Raw genomic sequence first — 22,186 nt, forward strand, 5'->3', positions numbered from 1 at the left:
TATTTACCCAAAGAATATAAAAACACTAATTGGAAGGGAGAGATGAACCCCTATGTTTATGGTAGTATTATTTACAATAACCAAATTATGGAAGCAACCCATGTGTCATCAACAGCTGAATGCATACAGAAGATGTGGTGTATATATACAAATGGAATATTACTTAGCCATAAAAAGAATGAGATCTTGACATTTGCAACAACATGGATGGATCTAGAGGGTGTACAGCTAAGTGAAATAAATCAAAGGCAAATATCATATGATTTCACTCATATGTTGAATTTAAGAAACAAATGAACAAAGGGGAAAAAAAGAGAGAGACAAACCAAAAAAGCAGACTCGTACCTATAGAGAACTAATAGTTACCAGAGGGGAGGTGGGGGGTAGAGATGGGGGAAACACAGGTTTGGGATTAAGAGTACATTTAACCTAATGAGCACTGAGTAATACGTGGAACTGTTAAATCACTGTATTGTATACTTGGAACTCATAAACACTGTATATTAACTACACTGGAATTAAAATTAAAATAAAAAAGTCGGGGATGCCTGAGTGGCTCAGTCAGATGAATGTCTGCCTTAGTCTTGCGTCATGATCTCAGGGTCCTGGGATGGAAGCCTGAGTAGGCTTCTGCTCAGTGGGGAGTCTGCTTCTCTGTCTCCCTCTGTCCCTCACTCTACATCAAATAAATAAGTAAAATGTTAAAAGAAAAGATCATTAAACAAATGCACAGGCCTCCACCTGTCAGTGTTGCCCATAGAGCTGACACTGCTTTGGCTCTCCCCACTGTGCCTGCCACAGTCTCCCGTGCTTTCTTCCGCTCGCCTGGCCTTTTCCAGCCTGTTTAGTGTTCACCTCTGATTACCTCTCAGCCATTCATAATCTTAATTTCCTGATGACAGTCTTTTGACTCACAGTAAATAGCAAGTTAACTTTCCAAAGAAAAACAAACATGGAGTTATTTTAATGGTTAGATAACCCATTGAATATTAGCTTGTGAGTGTGCTGTGTTTACACTGCTGTGTGTGTGTGTGTGTGTGTGTGTGGCCTGACCATGTCCTTCATCAGAATAGTTCTCTAGGATGTGGAGAAGATAAAGACATGGCCCAATCAATACCAAGAAAAAATTGATTAATGGCAATAATGTCAGGAACATATCTCTTTGGAGACTAGATATAATGATCTCATAGGATGCTCATTCATAAATGTTCATGTGTCTAGAAGCACATTCCTACCCCTAAATGTGAAATTTTGAACTCTGAGAAGAACCTAAAGTAGCCTAAGGTAACATCGTATAACTACTATTGGCATGTTTGGTGCTGCTAAAGCTTTAATGATCATGTGCAAATTGTTTTTCCATAGTCAAAATCATTTCTTTATACTATGATCTCCCATGATGACTGAATTCAACTGAATATTGTTAAAACTTTTTCATATCACTTCTGGGATTCAGTGGCTCTGTACAATTTTTATCCTAGAGATCCAGACCTCTTATAATCAGCTCACCTCCAGCTGTTCAGGCTTCCTCTACTTCTTTATTCTCCCATGAGAACCATCCACTATATAGTCAGGCTGGTCTACTGCCTTCCACCTGCTGCATGCCTATCCTTTGGCTCTGGGGTAGCTTCATGAGTTCCTCCAGTGCCCACTCTTCTCAGACTGCCCATTTCTTGCCCCTCCTTCAAGGACCACTCAGGCCCCCCTCTTGGAAAATCTTCCCTAAAAAGCTGCCACATTAGGGATCAGTGTTACGTAGAAAAAGAATATCTGATTTGAAGTTAGAGTCTCTGGGTTCATGTCTGTGAGATGCCTGAGATCAAAGTCACTTATCTTTCTGGGGCCTCAGTTTCCTCATTTATAAAACAGGAGTTGTGATCCTGGCTCAGGCTAACTCCAAGATTGTTGTCAGAAACAAAATAATGAATACGAAAGTGTTTTAAAAGTTTCATAAGTGCAGGGCATTAATGTTATTTCTTCCTTCACTAATTCTCTTCTTGTCCTTATTGTCTATGCTACATATTTAATAGTACTTGATATACAGATCTATGTATCCTTCAGTGGCATCATATACCTGGAACTATATTCTTGCTTAACATAATGTTGTACAGGAAAATGGCTTACCTACTATGGCCGTTTGGGTCTCAGCCCTCCTGCTAGATTGGGACCTACAGGGGTAGGAATGGCATGAATGGTATCATATGCTTCTTCTGTTCCCCATGATACCCAGCACAATGCCGGACACAATGATGGTGCTGAATAACCACTTAACTAGGTGCTCATGTAGCCTCACTACCCTATTTTGCCAGCTTAAGTTAACGTCTTAAAAAGTTTGAATTATCATCAAGTTGAGAATTACAAGATGATCTGCGTTAGCTATAGGGCATGGTATACATCTCAAAGATATGTTACTGTGTCCTTCAACAGAAAATTGGTGGGATGATGGTGGTAATTTTGTGCTCATCTCTCACTACGGCTTCCAAAGTCACTGGAGAAGAACAGGCTAAAATCAGATTCTTTAACAGTGACTAGGAAACTATGTGATACAGGTTGGCCACACTTTATGAAAATCCAATTTCTAGAAACCCAAATTTATAAAACTGAAATTTTTATTTCATTTTCACAGGAGTCTTTTACTAGGAAATTCTTCATCCTTATAAAACTCGAGAGTCAATTAAAACAGACAATGCAAAAATGTTTAATTTTCACTCACCAAGTCAGAACCATAACTATTGAGTAAATTGCACCTGCACATGTGGAATAATTTTACACTCATAAAAATCTTCATTCTTGGTATTTACTTGCTCAGTGAGTCATTTGCTTAAAGGTGATCTTGGTTTTTGCTTCTCCTGCTTTGGTCAAAATGTTTCAGCTTAAAGATATGTAATAAATGGGAGTTTGCTTATCTTAAGATGAGGCAGCAGAATTGGTCTCAACTGAAAGAATCTGTACTCCAATTGAACAAAGATTGTTCTTTCAACTCTCCTTTGATGCTTGGCACTGAAACAAGGAATCTAAAATTAGCTGCTTTCAGAATCCAGGTGTGCTTCTAAGTGGAAGCAATTCAGTTCACCCCAGGAAGTCACAGAAATTGTTGGAATAGCACATAGAGGTCTGGTCGAACTGCTTCCTTCCCGAAAGCCAACTTTTCAGGACTGCCTTCCCCTGCAGGGAACAGAAAACCACCATATAGTAGAGCTGAAAGGGACCAGAGGGAGCATCTCATATAATACCTTTCGTTCCACAGCTCATGGGAATAAGTGACTGGCCTCTATGAGCCTGTACTCATATCTGCAAAATGGGGTCACAGTGCTTGCTAGCCCACTTCTCAAAGGTACTGGAAGGATTAAATGAGTGGGTTTTGTTTTTTTATTTTTTAAAGATTTATTTATTTATTTTTAGAGAGGGAGAGTGTGTGCAAATGCAGGGAGGGGCAGAGGAAGAGAATCTTCAAGCAGACTCCCCTCTGAGCATGAATTCCAACATGAGCCTCAGTCCCATGACCCAGGAGATAATGACCTGAGCCAAAACCAAGTGTCAGATGTTTAAGTGACTGAGCCACCTAAGTACCCCTAAGTGAGATGGTGTTTGGTACTTTTAAGGCATGCTTTATTTTTTTTTTCTACAGTCATTTTGGTGGTTTTAAATTATGTCTACACATTCTTTAACACTCCTCCCACCCACAAATCCTCCCCTTCTGAATATAGGCAGGCAACCTAGAGACTTGTTTGTAACCAATAGAATGTAGTCTGTTCTGAGGCCAGGTCAGAAAAGGCAACTCAGCTTCCACTTGGTTCTTCTGGGACACTCGCCCTGGGTACCATATTACAAGTCCAGCTACCCTGAGACCACCATACTGGAGGGAAGCCACATACTGGCAGTTCTAATCTTCAAGTCCCTTCTAGGCCAGACACCAGGCATATGAGGGGTGATCCTTCAGAGGATTCTAGCCTTTAGCCATTGAGACACCCCAGATTTTAAGCTTTCCCAGTTGTCATCCCAGACATCATGGAATAGGGATAAGCCATCCTTGTTGTGCCCTTTCTGAATTCTTGACCCAGAGAATCCATGAGCATAATAAAATGGTTGTTTTTGTTTTGCAACTAAATCTGTGCTGTTACACAGTAGTGATAAAATGAACAGCCGTACCAAGTAACGATGATCACAGCAACCACAGGAACACCACCAAACATCATACAGGCTCTGTGCCAGCTACAATGGCAAGCATGGTTTCCCTTACTTCATCCTGACCAGAACTCAGTGACGAAGTCATGATTTTTCCATCTCATGACAAAGAAACTCATGATCAGAGGGGCTAATGGTTTAGCTAAGTTCCACAGGGGCTAATGGTCTGGTCACAGACATATAGGTCTGGCCTGACTGCAAAGCCCACCTCTGAGCTATAGCTGAGTCCTTCCCATATGGTGGGTGACAGCCAGACTGTCAAGGCAAACCTTTGGACCTCCACTACAAGGGCCATCCCCTCATGCCCAGTCTGTTTCATTCCTCCAATTCCTCTCTTTTCCCATTTGCCACTTACAATCCTCTTCTTTCAAGAGATGGGATAAAATTTCTTCAGTTTCCTGACTTGGCCAACTTTCAAACTGGTCTATTATCACAAGGGAGGTTTCTAGCATTCTGCTGGCAGCCATTAGGTCTGTCCCTAATGCCGAAACAGCCACATAGCATTATCTCAGATGCTCTGCTCTGCCTCACAGGCCAAGCCCATCAGATTTAGTTTTTTTCTGAGCTGCTGAGAGAAAACAATTTACAGAGAAACGTGTTCACACATACTAATCTCAAAAACATGCTGTGTGATCCATTTGCTCCTGGCCCCCAGAGCCATTAACACACTTGTGACAAATTATCTAGAGGGTTCTTCACACATTGGTGCCAGCTCTGCTAGGCTGTCAGCCTCCAGACTGCTCCTACACAAGGGTGTGTGGCTCAGGCTGCTGCCGTAGCAGGACTTCCCCATCGGAAAGGGAAAATCCATGCCAGCTTTTGCCCCGATACCCACAGATTCCTTGAATCTGCAGATCCACCCAAAGGCCCCAGGTAAAAACATTTCTTTGAATATCTTTAGGAACGGCACCCAGAATGCACCTCTTTGCCGTGCATTTAAAGGTCTACTTTGGCTTTTCGTGTTTATTCTCTGAATGGTACCACCTACACACCCAATTGGTCCAGCCCTCCTCAAGCACAAACCTTGGGCACCTCTTGCTGGCAAGAGGCCACCCTCTTCAAAGGCAGGCATGAAAGAAGGTAGGCACTAATTTTTCTACTTAAAAGGTCAGTCCCACCTGACCTGAGTGTGAAGGGAGTGGGCTCATTTGTCCTAGCAGTGAAATTCCCGATAGGGTCCATGCCTCATGCTCTACCACGTGACTGCCGTGCTCCTAAAAAGGCTGTGACCAACCAGCTAGCGCCTCTGAATGTGGAATGGCCCCAGAGCTCATGTGTGGAGGGCCGGGAGGTTTCTCCTCCGCAGGCTCCAGCTCACAATTTAAGTCAGCATTGAGCTTCTACAGTGTGTTGAGCATTGGAAAGTCTAAGTAAGATTTATACAACAAATTCCTGCCCCTGGTCACAGGTGAAAACATCGGTTCTCAGTCTCTAGGTAGACCAACAGCCATCAATCAGTTGGGAAATGTGTCACATTTATCGTCGATAAGAAGTACCGAAGATTTAAATGAAGAGTGGCCTTGTGGTTATATGAGCAATATGGTTGCTTTCACTTGTCCTGACAGGAAAAAAGCACTAGAAAGGGAGAATGTGGTAGATGTCACACTTGTGACTGTCATCTGTTTTATGTCTCAAGGGGAGAGGCTGAGAAGTGCCCCGAGACCCATGAGGGCAGAGTGTGGGCCTGTTACACACACAGTCACTCTCTGCAGAATTAACGAAGGAGCCTCTTCTACCCTTTCTCATAGAGAAGAGACTGCTACCCGTAAATCCAGAAGCTGACCAAGCAGAAGGGGTGGCTGCCTTTAGACCCCAGCAAGATTTTGTTCATTTGTGGTTTAGGGAAAGAGGACTGTACCAGTTATAGCTGTGGCAATTTGCTCATTATTATGATCATCACCTCTCTATTGATATCTCACAGGTGACCCATGATCAACCATGTGGCAAACTGTGCTAAGTTCATCTCTTCAGTAATAATAATACTATTTATTTCTATAGTGCTTTACAGAACATTTTCACATTCTTTGGTTCTGGTGGGTTCGACTTGAAGATGTTCTGAAGTACGTCTTATCCCCATCTACACGTCAAGAAATAATTTTGGAGATGTTTTGCTCCAAGTGCATGGCAGGTGAGTGACAGCTGAGATTTGAATCTAGATCTCCTGTTTCCAAGCTGTGTCTCATGTATTTACCCAGGTTGTGCTGCACCCAGCCCCGTGTGGGTGAAGAACAAAGGTGCAGCTACATCTTTGGTAAAACATCTAAAGCGAAAGCCAGCTGGTTTCATATCGATGGATGGATGCTTCATCAGCTCATGGAGGCCTGTTTTTCCATAGCGGTGACACCTCAGCCTCTCTCTACTTGGTCTGTCTTCTTGGCTTTATCTTATGAAGCAGTCCTCCTGCAGAATGTCCTCTGCTTTAGGTACACACCTCCCCTAAACACACCCACATACTCACGACTATTTCAGACTTGGCAGAGGGGAGGAGGGAGTACTTCCACTTAAAGCTTTAATAAGCAGTTCAGACTGCAGGTCTGAGTCCCCAAGAGCCTACAAATCTTACTTCCTGCTATTGGAAGACCAGATACCTAACAGCTGACATGGTCACATACTACCAGGGGTGGAGGGGGAGGCTTGGGCTCTTCTGAATGTGGACTTAAGGTTACTTTACTATGACTTAAGTCACAGGAGATTTTGCAGAGAAGGAATAAAAAATTCTCCCATGGCTTTGCCCCTTCCTCTCAACACACACGTGCATGCACACACACACACACACGCATGGATGCATGCACATACACATTCCTACCCTCCATCAGGCATTGGCTCTGTGACCAAGATATTCCACCCAGGGAGTCACCTTTGGCAGGGGAGAATGTGTGACATGGGCACTGCTCATCATGTGCCATTTAAAGCCAAGGACTTTTCACCTCTTAGTAAAAGTGTTTCTCAATCAAAGTGCTTATTGAACTTCAAACTGAATGGCCATTTAAAGGCTGATTGCAGCACTCCCACAGTCAAAGAAATGAAACTTTTGGCTTTGTTAATGCTGAGTCTTGGCTCAAGGTTTGAAGGCTGGATGGAATTTTGCCCTGTACTTGCAAACATTTGGAGAACTGCTCAGTCAGCCTTCCGGGAAAAACACGCCCGCGTCCTACTGTATGCCTTCAGCTTGGGTCTTGTCAACACAGGGATCATTGAGAGCCTGGTGCTAAAGCTCAGCCCTCCTTTGTTCCCTGAACATGAAGGGCAAGATGCAGAGTAATCAGAACACAAATGATGGAATTATGGTGATTGGTGGGGATGCCTTCCCTTTTTACAGCACTTCATCTCTCTGGAGGGCTTGCAGGGTATCACTGGACCCATACAGCACATCTCAGAGGCAAAGCTGAACCAGACTTTTATCACCATTACGTGGATGAAGAGTGAGAAATTTATAAATATATAAGAGATACAGAGTGAGAGAGCATGCGTATGTGTGAACGTGCACACACACACATGCTCGTAAAGGAGGAAATATTTAATCATTTACAATTATCCAAGATGACATCCGATGATAGGGACTTTTGTATCATTTTAATTTTTTGTTTCATATTCCATATCAGGGTTATCTGGAGTCACACTGACTCCAGGGCTTAGAGCAAACAGAGTGGGAATCCCCACAAGCAGGAGCCAGCCTGCAGCTGTAGTTCACTGCTCTTGACATACAAGAGAGGGAAAATATGTCCCTTTTTTTTTTTGGAAAATATGTCCCTTGCCATGTGGGCCGTGTGGCCCTCCTATCTAGAGCCTCTGACAATTTGAGTGGATGGTGGAGAACCATCAACGGTACAGACAAATGCATAGAATTAATGATCAGAATTTTGCAGCTCTGTGTAACATTAAAGAACCACATGAAGGTGCTTTTTAACTACATGCAGTGTTCCAGAATTGGGTTTCTTTCCCACCCTGTGTGTTAGTGTCCTTAGTAGCATGAGTTTCCCCTCTTCTAGAAAACAATGTCTTAGCCTAGGTCATCCAAGGGCAATTCTTGGAGTGCTCACTCTTAACCTTCTCCCGTCTTCTCTATCTCTGCACACCAACCCTCCAACTAGTACAGAGCCCTCTGTACTGACATGCTAGAAACCAGCCCACCGGCCAGCCTGGAGAGCCCATCATCTACTTTGTATTATCAGGTTATGGTAAACTTTGCGTTTCACTTTTTCCTACCGCCTGGGAGCTCTTGGGTTTGGTAAAAAAAAAAAAAAAAAAAAAACTGATGAAGCAGATTTCTTATGCTTATTTCCCAAATTCAACTGAAATTTTTATATATGTACATTTTATTTTTAAACAAAAACATTAACAGAAAACAAAGGGGCCTCGGTTGGTTCCTAAGAGGTAATACATCATTTGGACAGAAGTGTGTCTGTGCCCATTGTCCCTCCTTCATAAAGCACAAACCCCAGGGAAGGCCAAGGTACAGCCTCTGGAAAGGATTAGAATGACTTGTGGCACCAACAGCCTTCTGAGAGTCCCATGGCTTTTACAACTATTCCCCTGCATTCCCATGGCTGCTATGCCATTTACCACATAAAAGCCTCAAATGTCAGGGTGCCTGGACTTAGAAAATTTGTACTCTAGGCCTCTAGGGTTGTCTGAAATGGGAAAGGAAGAGATGCTGAGCTGTACAGGCCTCTCTGGGGGGTCAGGGAAGGGTGGGAGGAAGTGAGGCAGATGTGGTAACAGGCTCCGGTTTCAGCTCAGCTTCCAGGTAAGAAAGGCATTGTGGTCGGGCAGGGTCTGTTCTGGATCTGATGGGCAGGTGTGTGCTTCAGGGTTCTGGGAAAGCAGTGCCTTTGGGTTCCTTATGGAGGTGCAAAGAGGAAGACCCTCACTCCTGCTTCCCATTATAGTCAGGGAGTTGTGTTCAGACCAAGAAAATCCAGGTGTCTTCTAAAAGGAGCTCACAGTCATGGGGCCTAGAGGATGAGATCAGGACAAAGAAGTGGAGCCAGGCCAGACAGACAGCCTCCCCTCTGCTCCCCTCTTCTCCCTGTTTCTCTTACCCACACATCTGCATTTGCACCATACCCCCACTGAGACCACTGGTGCTAAGTCTAAGTGCCTTGTTTCCCGGCTGCCTTTGAAAGGAAAGGAAGTACAGTTGTCCAGGCAAGGAGTAAGATGCTTTCTGCATTGTGTTTAGTCAACTGTTAGATGAGGAACCAACCCTCTCTAGAGAGTGTCATGACCGCTCTGTGCTTCTCTTCCTCTCCTTTTCCTTCCAGAGGGAGGAGACAATCCTCCATGGGCTGCAGAGGACCAGGCAGGTGTCCTTCAGAATTAATTCCTCCCCTGAATCATTTCTTCATCAACCTCCCCACCTGGATGTAGGCTTCCCTGCTGTGCTTTGCCCCCAACCCAGCCTCACCAGGGGTATAGAGTGCAGCCTACACACTGCCCATGCCTGGACCTCAGCTGGTCATCCTCCTGTCCAAGGTCTCCAGGTGTCATGGGTCAGGTTCCCTGGGAACAGACTTGAAAGGAGATTTACATGCAAATGGTTTGCTGAGGAGTGCTCTTGGGATCAAAACCTGTAAGGGAGTGAGGGAAGAAGGCTCAGCATCTAGTTGTAACAGAGGTCTCAGCTGATTCTGTAGGGAGCTCTGAAGTTGGGTTGGCCCTTCAGAGAGGTCCTCCATGGAGGCAAAAGACCTAGATCTTGGAGCCTCTGCATCACTCAGTCACTGGATACAGTTATCCCTGGGCTGGGGGTATAACCTCGGGCAAAGCAGGGCCCTTTGGTTAAAGGGCAATATCTAGGGAGGGACCCAGCTGCACCCCTCTCCATGAACAGCACTCCTGGTAGTCAGGAGAATGAGTGCCTCTGTTCTGCAGAGAAATCTGGGCAGCACATTCCTACCAGGGACCAGAGAAAGAGGAAGATGAAGCTGTGGCCTCTAGTTCCCACTGTTTCAGGTCAACAGACCTGTCAGTAGATGAGGCTAGGGGAGGAGTGAAGGAGAGTTTCCAGGCAGCCCTGCCAGTGCCTGGAAAAGAATAAGCACCGGCTGGTTGCTGCTGGGCAGACCTGGCTTGCAGAAGATAAACTGGCTGCCATCTTAGGGAGGGAGCCCAAATGACCTGCCACAGCTTGAGTGGAGAGTCCAACACAGCCAAATAATTCATCTGAGAAAAGTCCCTAATTGGGAGCTGGTTCTAGGATGGTCTAAATCTATACCACTTTACTAGCTTGCCAAAGGTTATCGTACACAACTCTGCTTTACGCTTCCTGGTGTATGTCACTTAAGGCATGGCAGACATGGGCACCTTGGGAGGAAAGTATCTGAGAAATATTTCGAGAAATAATGACCAAAGCTAGAAGCAATGTCTGCCTATCTTTGTTTTTTTGTTTTGTTTTGTTTTGTTTTAACATTTATTTATTTGAGAGAGAGAGTGAGCAAGCAGTATGGGGGGAGGGCCACAAGGAGAGAGAGAGAATCTCAAGCAGACTTCCCACTGAGTTTAGAGCCTGATACAGGGCTCAATCTCATGACCCTGAGATCATAACCTCAACCAACTGAGCTACCCAGATGCCCCTCTGCCTGTTTATCTTTCTTATATGTATTTATCTTCTTCCTCCTAATATGCCGAATTCACCAAGTCACTTAATCTGGTCTGGTTTGGCTCCCTACTATCTGTTCCCCTACTTGGCATCATGGTCACATCTTTATTTTTCCATCTCATTCGGCAGGAGGGACAGTGGATGGTAGCCAAGGAGAGACAGTGTGAGAATAGAACAGGAGAGAAGTCCTGCACTTTGCCACTGCCAATCCTTTTCCAGGCCAGTAGGAGAGTGGCTGGTTGGGGCAGGTGAACTGTGGAAGGTTCCAGGCCTGAATGTCCCAGCAAAGAGCACACCCATTATCTCTCCCCTACACTACTATGCAGCAATGGCTATAACACAGTTTGTATTATCCCCCAAACTAATCTCCCAGAGGACAGGCTGATGCAATATGAAGCCTGTGACACAGTTAGCTAGCCCCTGGCAATAGCGTTCAAAGCGTGGCAAGGGTGAAATATTGCCCCACTGGCTGAAAGAGCCTTTGCCACCAACAAAGAGCCTTTGTGACAACAGGAAGGCTCCAAAAGCTGGGTGCAGTGTAGACAGGAAAGAGCTCTCTCCCCCTCATGCAAGACCAAGAGGCTTAGCCCCTCTAGTGTTTGGCTACTTTCCTAAGGCCCACTCCCACATGGGCACCCAGGAGGGGCAAGCGGCTCTGGGCTGGAAGCCTGCCTACTGGGCAAGTCAGGGATGACGCCTGGGCCAGTCACCAAGGTGCTGGAGGTACAGAGTGCAGACAGGAAGCTTATGGGTAATTTTTTTTTAAGCCTACTGTTTTTTCTTTAGTTTTCATTCCAGCTGCATCAATTAAACATTAAAAAAAAAATCAAATGACAACTGATTATTGAAAACCCACAAATGCCAACACTCTCTGAAAAACCCTGTTCTCTTCTTACGCCACTTCTACCCACCAGGTCCTCCTCCCTCTTCTCTGCTGAGATACCTCTTCAAGACCCAGCCCTACAACATCCACTCCTTCCTCCAACACTTTCCTGATCACCCCCTGCCCACTGCAACTTCCCTTCCTCGCTCTTCACCTCCTGCTCTCTCCATCCCACCCAGGTGGCTCCAAGCCTCTTCTCTTCCCTTCTTCATCTTTCTAGGCTCCCACCACCCCTCGTCTGTTGACTGCTCCTTGCCTGCTCTTCCTGCCTTCTGTCTTGCGCCTTTCAATCTGTTCTCCACGCTGAAGTATTTGTTCTGAAAGACAAAGATGATCACATCATCCAGTGGTCTGAATGTTTCTATAACAGCTAAAACTTACTGAGTGCTCACTGCATGCCAGGCTGTGTTCTAAGTGCTCCACCTGGAAAACTCATTTAAAACTCATAGTAATCCTATGAAGTAGGCATTATTTCTCCCATTTCACAGATAAGGAAACCAAGACCCAGAGAGGTTAAGTAACCTGCCTAAAATTACATCTCTAGCAAGTGGCAGAGCCAGTATTTGATCCCAGGGAAATGGTTAAAAACACTGCCATCTCAAGCAACGCACTGTAATTATACTGTTTCTCAATGGCTCTCCACAGCTTTCCAGATAAAGTCCAAACTCCTTAGCACTCCAGGCCCCTCATTTTAAACTTATCCCTTTCCACTTGCAAACAGGCCCTATTCCCCAGGGGTGTGCTGCTAAAGGTTTCACAACCAGTTCTGTGCAAAATAAAACCCTGATTTCTAACATCTGCCAGTCTCATAATGTCAGTCTCCTCACCGCGGTCAATTTCAGGATGTGACCATGGCATCCCTGAATGCGGAACTGGGGAGAGATGATCACAACCAGCCGGCAGGAGTAATCCTGGATTCAGGCACAGGACTCCACCACACACTCCACCCATCTCTATCACCCACTGTGACTCCCCTCATCAAGGATGGTCCCTGGGATCACATCCACCCATCCCCCAGATCGCTGAGCCATGGTCCACATGAAGATCTGGAAAGCTCCACTGAAAGTCCATGTTCATTTCCTCCTGCTGCCACCCACTGCTGGCAGTCTGAGGCAGGGCTGAGAACATGGACTAGGCCATGAAGGCTGCTGACCATGCTTCAGACAGGCACCGGTCCCCTGTGCTCCACCCAGGACACCCCACCCACAGCGGTTACATCCTCACCCCTGAGACGCAGGCCCAAGCCCCAGGGCATCACTACTGCCCTAGCTGTGCCTTGCCCACAGAAGTCCTGGCCTCTAACTTATGGACAGCTGTCTGGGGCTCATCTTTAGCCTCTCCTCTTCTCAATCCACCCACACCTCCAGGCTCCCATGTCTTCTAGATTCATGGTGTGATGATTCCCTAATATGGATGTCGCTGGTGCTCCATTCAGACATCGGCCAGGCGCCCCCCACTCAGCACCTCTCGGGACTCCCCCGTCCTTTTAATCCACAGACCCAGGTTTGCCTCTACAGCCCCAGCCTCTGTGACTCTACCCCATAGTCCTCGGGGAAGAGTCCTTCCAGCTTTCCAGCTGTGGCAAACCTGTGTGTTTGCATCTCCTGTCTAAGAGGGACTTGCCCACGAGCCAGGCAGCTCCAGGTTCCTGCTCAGAGGCTGGACAAATCTCCCTAACATCAGGCTTGAGCTAGAACGAACACCCCAGGAGCTAGTCCTCGGGGAAGGGGTCACTGCTGTCTCCTCCCAGCTCCTAATTAGAGACCAGGTAATTTATCCAAGGCAAGTCCTTGATTCCCCTTCATGTGTCCCTGGTGCAAAGTGCCAATGTTCCAGTTCCACCGGGTGTGGCATTTTCTTGTTAATTAAATATTTAATAAGATATTACTACATAAATCACACACGCCATATAAAAACGCCAGTTTTTACAGGTTCGTAAATGAAAGTTAATGCTCCGTGGGACCACAGCAGTGGCCTCTTTGGTCGTTCTGAATCTTGTGATACCTGGGGCCATGTCTGTGATCACCAGGCGGCATCTTTAATCGCAGCACCGGGCCAGAGATCTGGAGGGCAGCAGGGCAAACCCAGAGAAAGTTTGCGCAGGGGGGACTCCAGCTGCACAGCTGAGCCATCGGGCACGGTGACCCCTCCTACCCAATGCAGAACTGTGTGGGGCAGTGACTTAAAAGCACTTCCGAGTAGTGAAAAGCTGGGACATATGTATTAGGTGGCACTGACCGTGTGTGTGTGTGTTTGTGTGTGTGTGTGTGTCCGGAGGTGGGCGGCCCGATGTCTCTAGAGGTCTCTCTGCCCAGACTAACTGGGACTAGGGATGCTGGCGTCCTGCTGCCCGGGCCGCCGACCTTGGGCTGTGGTGCACACCCGGCCGGAGGCTGAGCCCGGCTGCCTGCCTTCCCACATGTCCCCCAGGCCCCCCGGAGCCCCCTGCAGGTTCTTTGGGTGACCACAGGGTCTCCTCCATTCGGATGGTGTCCGCCCGGCATCCTGTCATGATAAACCAATTGTGCCGAATCTTTCATGTCTACCTGTTGGAGGTTTCCAGGGAATTTTTCTAGCGCTTATCTGATTAACTGGGGGCCAAGTCACTAAGCTTCCAAGTAATGGAATCTGCTTTAAGCTTTGAGACACTGAAACAAAGATGTTTAGACAAAGATGGAGGAGATAAAAATTCATAGTCCTACAAAGGCCATGTTGTAGAGATAGAGAAAGACCTGCGGACAGAATGGGTACAGCCCGGGGTAGGGGAGGGGCGGGCAGCTCAATCCTAAACGGCAAACGGGTGACACAGTGAAAGAGGCCTCCTTTTCTATTTAACTAGCCAGCGTGTCATTGTTTTTTAAGTGGTTGAATGATTCTGAATCCGGTACAAGATTATCAAGATCCATCAAGAGCTGAGATCTACAGGAAACTGAGCACACGGGGTGGAAACTGGGCAGGAGGAAGACAAGGTTGGGAGAAAGTTTTGTGCATAAGAGATGATACTGAGGTGCCTGGGTGGCTCAGTGGTTGAGCATCTGCCTTTGGCTCAGAGCGTGATCCCGGGGTCCTGGGATCGAGTCCCGCATTGGGCTACCCTCAGGGAGCCTGCTTCTCCCTCTGCCTATGTCTCTGCCTCTCTCTGTGGGTCTCTCATGAATAAAGAAAGAAAATCTTAAAAAAAAAAAAAAAAAAAGCTGATACATTGGGGGATTTGAACCATGTGAATGTATCATTCCTTTAAAAAAATTCAATAAAAGAAACCTATAGAGAGTTGGATTTACTCTGCTATTCTGAAAAAAATATGTAACATCCAACTCAACATTTCAATTAGGCAGCTCTTCTGAAATTAGAGGTTATGAAAGTACACATTTCTAGGTGTGGAAAACACCATCTGTCAAGGAGTCCCGAGCCGTTTGGCATTCTGAGGCAGGGACATTGCGGGGCTCAGGCCTTGCAGGCTTTAGCTGAGACGTATCCAGTGACCATCACCACACCGGGTGAGCGAGTGGCTTCCTGCAAGGCCATAATATCAGAGTCTGTGGCCAGGGCAGTGATTAATGACCTTATTTGCAGAAAGAAACCCTCAGGGAGAAGCCAAGTGCCAAGGAGAGAGGCTGGCGAGGCCCTCCCCAACAGACTGAGAAGGGCAAGAGGGATGTGGACAGCCACCAAGAAAGCAGGTATGCAGATAGGAGGCAACAGTAGTGGAATCCATGCCAAGGGATGAGATAAGCGAAGAAAGAAAATTGCACCCTAGTGGCTTTAGGCTGAGAAGTGTGGTGTAAAAAGCTAACACAGCCCACAGGGGCAAATCAGACAGGCGCTGGCCACTTAGAGCCGAGCTGGACAAGTATCTATGGGAGAGTGCCAGGAAAAACACCATCGCCCACCCCCTCCCTTATTTACAGAGGGATGTGTGCCGGACTTTGGTAAAGTGGAGAAGTTAAAACTAGAGCCAAAAGTGTGATCTGGTCACCTCCAGGAAGGATGCATAAACAAAATCAGAGGGGATTGTACAGAGGAGAAAAGTTTAATTAAAAAGTCAGCAGCTATGAGAGATTTGCTTTCAGCCATTCCCCATCCCGGGCCCCCGCAGGGAGGTACAGATAGGGCAGCCTCAGAGGCCGGAAGGACGGAAGGGCTCTTCGGGGCTTCTCCTTTCATGCGGATAAGGTGTCTGGCAGCCTCCAGAATGGGGTCCTTTATGGAAGAGATGCAGATTCTCCTCGAGCCATAAATTCTCTCCTCTGGCTCCCTGTGGGCCACAGTAGGTCACCCAATGAGACTGGATAGCCACCGATGAAAACTGACCCTTTTAGCTCAAAGGCCTCTCCTGCCCTGCTCATGGCCAGCAGGCTGCAAGATGTGAGACCTGAGAGTTACCACAGGTCCCCAGGGGCTTTGAGGCCTGGCTCAGAAAGGCCCTGGAGCTCACGGGCTCTGTGGGGGTAAGGTCAGCACGCACACTTCCAAGACAAGCAAAGAGAGCTGGTTCTATAATTTCCTAACACCAAGGGAGGAGACAGAGGAGTGCAGACCATATAACTTCCCGAAAAGCACAGCTGGCAAGCTCACCCACACTGTGAGGTTACAACTCCCTGAAGTAATTAAAAGGCAGAGCATGAGAATGTCTGGATCGCTGCATAAGCATCTCTTGGGGGAAAATATGTCTATGGTATTGCGTACCCAGGGCTCCAGGAGCCAAGTTGGACACAGGTGATTATGGCTTCAAACTAAATATGTGCACAGGGATGTGGAAGTGTGAATGTGTGTATGTGAGAGAGAGGGAGGGAGGAAGGGAGGGAGGGAGGGGGAGAGAGGGAGGGGGAGAGAGGGAGATGGCGTAGATAAGAACTCTGGCAGAGTTCTTGTGATGGGCAGCAGCCAAGGCAGGCTACCATCTTCCCTCTGATTCTCTTCAAGGATACAACAGGCAAAGGGCTCAAACTGCACCACAAAGGAACTGGTGTGGCCGTTAGAAAAAAAACAACCAACCAACCAACACACACACAACAAAAAACAGAAAAAAAAATTAAAACCAAAAAACCCTACAACCTATAAACCTTTAGCATTTGAGTCTCTCTAGGAGGTGGTCTTTCTTTCTTTCTTTCTTTCTTTCTTTCTTTCTTTCTTTCTTTCTTTCTTCTTTCTTTTTCTTTCTTTCTTTCTTTCTTTCTTTCTTTCTTTCTTTCTTTCTTTCTTTTTCTCTCTCTCTCCTTTCTTTCTTTCTTTCTTTCTTTCTTTCTTTCTTTCTTTCTTTCTTTCTTTCTTCTTTCTTTCTAAATATAAACAATTATTGTTGGAGTTTAACACTGCTTGGAGCTAGAATGGGCCAAATTAACATTGTTTCTTCTGCTTTGTGAATTAGGAAAGGAAAATTCTAAGGGTACCCGGGTGGCTCAGTGGTTGAGCATCTGCCTTTGACTCAGGTCCTGATCCCAGGTCCTGGGATCAAGTTCTGCATCAGGCTCCCCGTGGGGAGTCTGCTTCTCCCTCCGCCTGTGTCTCTGCCTCTCTCTGTGTGTCTCTCATGAATAAATAAATAAAATGTTTATTTAAAAAAAAAAAGGAAAGGAAAGTTCTAATTCTTTGGAGAAGAAGAATTAGAGAAATTCTTTGGAGAATTTGGAGAAATCCCTTGGTGCAGGAAGGCTGAAGCACTTCCACATCCGTGGGTAGAAGGTTGCTGTCAGCAGAGTCTCCTTCAGGAGCCCTGCCCACCTCGAGGACCACCAGGAGAGTTATTTGAGGGAGTGTTGGGAATGCAGCTGAGCTGCAGGATGCCAGATAAAACTCCAACACCAAAAAAGAGGGCAGAGGCAGTGTGCCTCCCATCCTTTCCCTGGGGAGAGCCCTGGTGGAGGCTGAACCTCATCCTGAAACAGTGATGAATTATACTCTCCAGGCTTATGAGAAAGGAACTACAAAAGCCTTTGAGCAAGATACTGGGGGTGGGGGTGGGGGTGTCAACTGTCCCTTGGCTTCGGCTCCACTGGGAATCGATCCAAGTCCTTGACAAAGAAGATTCTGAATTGAAATAGCAATAGCCCCTTGAGGTACTAACAGAAAAGCTGTGACCTTGGTCACAGGTGGGAACTACTAGAAAGGAGGTGTGGCTGCAGCAATGGAGCCAGTGGTGGCTGACGCAGGCCACCAGGAGGTAGACTGGAGTGGGACTGACTCCAGCCTCTGGAAAACTCCAACGGTTGCTAAAACTTGCGTCAGGCTCCTGGAGTCTGTCAGGCAAAAGCTGGGCTGTGTCTTCCATAGTCTTGGAATTCTGTTGACTTCCTGAGGAGGAAGATCAGAGTCAAATGTATTTCTGTTGCCACTGTGTCACCCTTCTCTAACTGTGTCCGTGTCCATGATGGGCATGGGTGGGTGGACGTTCATACGGATGATGGCCTGTGACCTTGCAACCTCCCTGTAAGCACGTCGGAGGGCAGGAATTCGAGAACAAGAAACCTGTCTTCAGAAAAAGAAGCCTGTCTTCAGAGGAAAAGAAACTGCTTTTCAAAAGCTTATCATCAATGTATCCAACTTCCACTTGGTGGGAAGACCATCCATAAGTGGGGAATTAGTGCGGATGGAGGGAGGGAGGGGATGAGGCTGTGGGGGCAACCCCACCCCACCCCACCCTGCCCTCAGCTTTCTAGAGAGTTAACGGGTCGTTGTTTCAGGACCACTGAGGGCAGGATGTCGGTACCCTCTGGGTGCACACACCCCCATTTGGTTCTTCTGCGTCAGTGGTTGTCCTCTCCTGCCCCTTACCCCTAGGCCTGGCTCTCGGTGGAAGCTCTGAGGAACTTCTGAAGCTGTCTGGAGAACAGCTGGAGGCGCCACATACCCCTTTAGCCCTGGACTCTGTGTTCCCAAGGCCTGCCCTCACCCAGTATGAACAACACCAGGCAGTGTTTATTGAGCACTTCATATATCTCTGTACTATTTCCATCTTATCCTTACAAGGTTAATTCTGCTATTATGTCCATTTTATACATAAAGAAACTGAGTTAGTCACAGAAAGAGGAAGTGACTTGTCTGAGGTCACGCAATCTAGTCCCAGGGTCATCCCCACGGCCACTGTGCATGGTTGTGTTCTTGCACTTTAGATGTGGACTAGAGGCAAAATGGTAAGAAACATGAAACATCAGCAGGCCCCTGGGAAAGCTACCTGCTTTAATGACTGGAACCCAAGAGTTCAGTTTCCTTAGGATCCTGCTTCTGACTATTACCTGCAAAAACTGGGACAAGTTATGACTTCCCTGGCTGCCTATTTCTTTTCCCGAGGGAACAGCTGAGTGGACCAGGCATTGTGGGTGGATTTGGGATACGCAGACTGCTCTGAAGGTGCTAAGGAAGAGAAATTAGAATCAGAAATTAGAATGTCTGCTCAGTTTTATAAATTGTGTGGTGCTGTGGCCTTGATGAGACTATCACAGGCTTTCAGAACCATCGGGACCTGCTGATCTTCGTATCCATGGTCTGAAGGACCTTCCATATTATCCGGATGAACACCTCACCTAACACAAGGATCCTTCTAGCCATACTCCTGAGATGGTGCTGAGGCCCTTCTGGGCCAGGGTGCTCTCTAGATCACCAGGGATCTCTCCCTTCTCTGCAAAGGCATCCAAACGTAGCCTGCCATAGCGTTCTCAAAGCTACACCATGTCGGTGTCCCTCTCGCCAGATCTAATTCTCCCCTCTGGACAGACTAGGGTAAACTATGTCCCACTTGTCCATGAGAGCCCTTGACAGAAAGGTGAATTATCATGCCACCCCTGATGCTCTCTTCTCCAGCCAGTCAACCTTATTTCCACAGCCCTTGTCATTCTTCTCTGAATGCACTCTTTGGCCTAGCCTTCCACTGATCCTATAAATATTTACTGAGTGCCTACTAGAAAGATAGTCCATGTTGAGTGAGCACAGGCAAAGTGTAATACCTGCCTCCAGGGACTGTCTTGGAATGGGAGGGTGCAGTATCCTCAAGTGGTTGCAGTATGGTGTGGGAAGTGCTTTGGTAGGATCAGCACGGGTGGGGAGGGCTCTGAAAACAAAGAGGTTGGAGAAGCTGACAGGTGGCAGGACACACATATGTGCATGTATGCATATGCCTATGTGTGTGCATGTCCCTGATTGTGTGTGTGTGTGTGTGTTAGAAACTGCATTTTAGGGATGCCTGGGTGGCTCAGTGGTTGATCATCTGCCTCTGTTCAGGGCATGATCCCAAAGTTCTGGGATCGAGTCCCACATTGGGTTCTCCATGAGGAGGCTGCTTCTCCCTCTGCCTACGTCTCTGCCTCTCTCTGTGTGTCTCTCATGAATAAATAAATAAAATCTTAAAAGAAAGAAAGAAAGAAACAAACAAACTGCATTTTAGAAGGAAGAGAGAGAAAGACCAGGTTTGGGAACAGCCTATGGTTTGGAACTACTAGAGTCAGGGGTGCAGAGGACCAGAGGTAGGTTCGAGAGGTCACCAGGGGCCAGATCATGAAGGATGATGCAGGAGACCATTCTGACGGCATTAGGGAGCTATTGAGGGCTGGTAAGTAGGAGACCAACACAACCAAATTTAGATTTTTAAGAATAATCACTCTGATTGCAAGTTGGAGAGAGGACTGGAGGCAGACATGACTGGAGGCAGGAGATGCCATAGTCATCTCAAGGAGAGCACAGCAGGACTCTAACCTCCCTTAGACTGAAAGCTGAGCTTCTATCAATGGGCCTGTGGTTATGAGCTAACCAGCGTCCACTGCTCACTCTTGTTTCATATCCATGGGCAACGGAACTCTTTTTTATAGGAACAGCAATGCCAGCTCTTTCCCAGCATTTATCTCTATGGCCAATTGTTTCAAATTTAACCTTGGCAATTTTGGTTTCTTCTTTCAGGCTACTAAAATCTGTGTGCACCTTGATTCAACCCCTGTATCTTTACTGAAGGGGAGTTACTGAAGCATTTGACAAAGGACACGTGGTGGAAGCAGTGCCAGAAGCCTGAACGCAGGTTTTCGGACTCCTACCCCAGACAGCCTGTTTACTCTGCCTCTCCAGGAAATCAGTGTGTTTAGAGGAACTGGCATCAAGATGGACTAGAAGCAGCTTAGTTGGGAGAACAGGTCTCAGTTTACACACCCCCAAAGGCAGGAAGGGAGGACCCCATATCCATTTCTAGTATTTCCTCCTGTTGACTGAAAGGATCCTGGAGTTTGAATCTAGGATCAACAGGGATGGCATTACATGTCCTCAGGCAGCCGAAGGTCACAGTTGTTCAAAGCCAATCACTGAGGCCCCTGACAATGTCAGAAGGCTGAGCGAATCTCATAGGGGGAAAAAAATCTTACAAGCAAACAAATGCTTAACAAAAGCTCCTCTATGGAGCTGAACTAGTTCAGGACTTAAAAGCTGTTCAGGGAGACCGGACAGGTGATGGGAAATGGGACACCGCTGGGGGTGGGGGCCGAGGACAGAAAAGGGAAGCAAGCCTGTAAACAGAAAGCTTCTCTGGACGAATGCCCAGAGAATCAGGGTCCTTCGCAGTTGGGATCTAATCCACTTCTGTCTCCAGACAGAATTTCTTTGGTGACTGGTTTCCCCCTTTTCACTAGTCTCTGACCCTCAGGGCCAAGAATGAGCCAGGGACTACATGCAGAGCGCTGTGCCCAGACTGATCAATGTAGCTTAGGTCAGGCCTCTCTTGACCACGCACACCACACCTTCACTAGCTCCTGTCTTGCCTTCTCTCTCTTTTAAAACACAACAGACTTCTGCTTCCAACTGCATCTCCTCTGGTGAACTCATAGGAATCCCACCCCCTCCCAAGACCCAACCCTTTCCCCATAAGCTTTCCCCTTGTTCCCCACTTAAATCCTGACCTCAAATTCCACAAGTGCAATGCTTTTGCTGGTCATAAGCCAAATGTCATTACGGAAACGTCAAACCTGTCAGATGAGCAAGAATTTTATTGATCCCTTCCAAAAAAAAGCATATGCTTGTTCTAATGATACCTGTTGACTGGCCCAATTTCATAAAGGGAGCTGAAAGCAATGAGGAGCAAATCCAAAATATACTCTTCAGGCGAAGACTATGCAAATAAACCTTTACCTACTTTTTAAATATCAGGCACCCAGAGCATTTTTATGAGAAGCAAATCAAGTCATGTGCATTTTGCTCTGAGCCCCCAAGCAGGAAAAGAAGCCCCACATGGCCTGGACCGGCTCCTTGGCCTCTCTCAGATCCTTTCCTTGTGGTCTAATAGAACTCTCCTGGGTGAAGTGGTGGCCCGAACTTTCCCAGTTCAGGAGATGGGGTGGCAAGAGCTTCACTAACACATCAACTGGAGAATACCTTTCACAAAGGCATTTTCTATAGCTTTCTATCTGGTTTCTCACACACCTTCAGTGACACCTGAAAATTTTTGTTGAAGTTAGATGTATTTGTCTGTGTCTGGGTTACTTAAATTGCCTCTCTTACTTGCCAGGAAATTCTGATTTCTGGCAAGAGATGCCCACATAAAGCCCCACATG

General features: G+C 46.7%; 1 long non-coding RNA gene across 1 annotated transcript in view; it reads right to left on the reverse strand.

Moving 5' to 3' along the window:
• Positions 1-22,186, reverse strand: part of LOC140637975 (uncharacterized) — a 78,930-nt gene that overhangs the window by 12,364 nt on the left and 44,380 nt on the right. Inside the window, exons 2-4 of the long non-coding RNA XR_012035090.1 lie at positions 11,923-11,983; positions 9,590-9,752; positions 2,711-3,162 (exon numbers count right to left, since the gene is read on the reverse strand). This is a non-coding gene — a long non-coding RNA (uncharacterized lncRNA). The remainder of the gene's footprint in view (positions 1-2,710; positions 3,163-9,589; positions 9,753-11,922; positions 11,984-22,186) is intronic.

Source organism: Canis lupus, chromosome 8 (genome assembly GCF_048164855.1).
Source record: "Canis lupus baileyi chromosome 8, mCanLup2.hap1, whole genome shotgun sequence".
Taxonomy (NCBI): domain Eukaryota; kingdom Metazoa; phylum Chordata; class Mammalia; order Carnivora; family Canidae; genus Canis; species Canis lupus.